Here is a 2,775-nt window from a genome sequence, read left to right as displayed (position 1 = left end):
TAACATTTTTTGTTTGTTTGTTTTGAGATGGAGTCTCGCTCTGTTGCCAGGCTGGAGTGCAGTGGCACGATCTCAGCTCACTGCAAGCTCCGCCTTCTGGGTTCACACCATTCTCCCGCTTCAGCCTCCCGAGTAGCTGGGACTACAGGCACCCACCACCGTGACCAGCTAATTTTTTGTATTTTTAGTAGAAACTGGGTTTCATTGTGTTAGCCAGGATGGTCTCAATCTCCTGACCTCGTGATCCACTCACCTTGGCCTCCCAAAGTGCTGGGATTACAGGTGTGAGCCACTGCACCCGGCCAACATCGTTTTAAAAACAGAAGTTAAATGCTTATAAAAACTGAATGGTAATGCAGTATTGCCTAAGGCTTTGCCATTTAATAATATATCACATTAATGATAACTTAGAGCCTCACTCAGTTTTCATATGCTTAACTTCAGCTTTTTCCTTTATTGAATGAAAATGGAGGGACTTGATTGTTGGTGTTTTTTAAGAGTTGGGTTCTCACTCTGTCACCCAGGCTGGAGTACAGTGGTGCAGTCACAGCTCACTGCCACCTCCAGCTCCTGGGCTCAGGGAATCCTCTTGTCTCAGCCTCCTGAGTAGCTGGGACTACAGGGATGCACCAGCATACACAGCTGAAAATGGGGGAACTTGGAAAAAATACTGTTTATTATAACCTATTTGGTCTTGACTTTTGAAATAATTAGAATCGGTTTAAAATTTGATCCTGGAATAGCCATAAATGATCATTATTCCAGGAAAAGTAAATATTGGTACACCCAAGTAAATGCTTAATAGATTCAAATTATATTAAATAAATTAAAATGTGCTTTAGAACCTGCATTCACAGTTTAATACTTCATTGGTTTTACTTTACTTGGCAGCCAAATGTTTATCATATTGATGACGGGGCTATGCTGATGAGAATTATTACAAAATTCTGTTTTGGCCAATTAAAATTGTTACTCCAAGAATGTAAGACTTAGAGCAAAAATTTATAATAAATCCTAAAGAGAAAAGATACACATTCAGCACTGTTCCTCCATAGATCTTGCTAGGACGTAACCCATAGTCAAGGTTTTTTGTTTTGTGTTACAATATTTAGCAATGAGATTGCCAAGTTATCATTGATATTTGACAATTTAAAATACCAAACTGTCGTCACAGGTTTTCCTTTACCTGGCAGGGAAATGTCTGATTTATCATAGTGACTACTGGAGACATGCCAGTGGGAACCCATTCCCACTAGGTACAAAAGAACAAATGCTACAGCAAATTAACCTGAAGGAAAAATCAACATTTGGCTTGAATAGGAATACATATTTAAAAAGCACCAGAGGTCGGGTACAATAGCTCATGCCTGTAATTCCAGCACTTTGGGAGGCTGAGGCAGGTGGATCACTTGAGGTCAAGACTTCAAGACCAGCCTAGCCAAGAAGGTGAAACCTTGTCTCTACTAAAAATACAAAAATTGCCCGGGCATGGTGGTGGGCATCTGTAATCCTGGCTACTTGGGAGGCTGAGGCAGAAGAATCACTTGGACCTGGGAGGCCAAGTTTGCAGTGAGCCAAGACTGCACCATTGCACTCCAGCCTGGGCCACAGGAGTGAAACTTCATCTCAAAAATAAATAAATAGCACCAGAGTATTTAAATTATGCATTGTCACTTGGTTTTGAAGAATAACTGTTATATGTTGACTCTGTTTATATCATACATTTTTCTGCTTGCATTACAAATTTCCTATTGATATAAGAAAAGCTTTGAGGTTTAAAATATGTTTGTGGATTATACCAATTATAGATACTTAGAACATGAATAAACATAGAGGTAAAAGGGACAGACAGTAGGCTGGGGTGGAATTTGAGGTATTAGATAAATTCTTTATGTAACAGCTTTCCCCTGTCTAAATCATCTATTGTTTGAAGTTAGTTTCTTTAACCTTTGTGATAGCACTAATGCTATATGGCTTATTTTTATCATTTTTCTTGGATTTCCCTTTCTATTATCAAATTTGATTCCCCTTCTATTATCAAAATTGCTTACTGGCCTGGCACGATGCCTCATGCCTATAATCCCAGCACTTTGAGAGGCCAAAGTGAGAGTATTGCTTGAGGCCAGGAGTTCAAGACCAGCCTAAGCAACATAGTAAGTCCCCGTCTTCAAAAAATTTTTGAAAAATTAGCTGTTATGGTGGCACATGCCTGTAGCCCCACCTACTCAGGAGGCTGAGGTTGCAATGAGCTATGATCATGCCACCACATTCCAGCCCAGGTGACAGAGGAAGACCCTGTCACCCTGGGGGGAAAAAAAAAAATCCCGCTCATCATTTTACCATTTCAATGTTTGCTTCTTGTAGGAACACTTAATAGGTTAACCAGAATACAAGGAGACAGAATTCTCTTTCATCACAGACAGAATTCAATGATTCAATGCTATCAAATCCCTCATGTTGGAGACAATTTTAGGAAAGCAGAAGAAAGAGTGTTTCCCCCATGACATGGATCCGACGCCCTGTATTGCAAATGCAGGAAGCATTGGCTATTCTGAAAGAAGCTCCCTGTCATATCCATAATTTCCCAATGAGAGACAAGGTAGAAACTGCTCTCGCCTGAGCTCCTATGTCATCCTAAATGCTACCTGTGAGACCACCAGGACCTTCCACGAAAAATGCTTCCACCCTGACTCCCTCACTTGGCAATCAGGCATAATGTAGAAACTTGGCATTTTTCTAAAAATTCAGGAAAGGGGAAATCAAAGCAGACATCAA

Source organism: Colobus angolensis, unplaced genomic scaffold (assembly GCF_000951035.1).
Source record: "Colobus angolensis palliatus isolate OR3802 unplaced genomic scaffold, Cang.pa_1.0 Scaffold595, whole genome shotgun sequence".
NCBI classification, from domain to species: Eukaryota; Metazoa; Chordata; class Mammalia; order Primates; family Cercopithecidae; genus Colobus; species Colobus angolensis.
The sequence above is the reverse complement of the archived record's forward strand: the minus strand, read 5'-3'. Positions refer to the sequence as shown.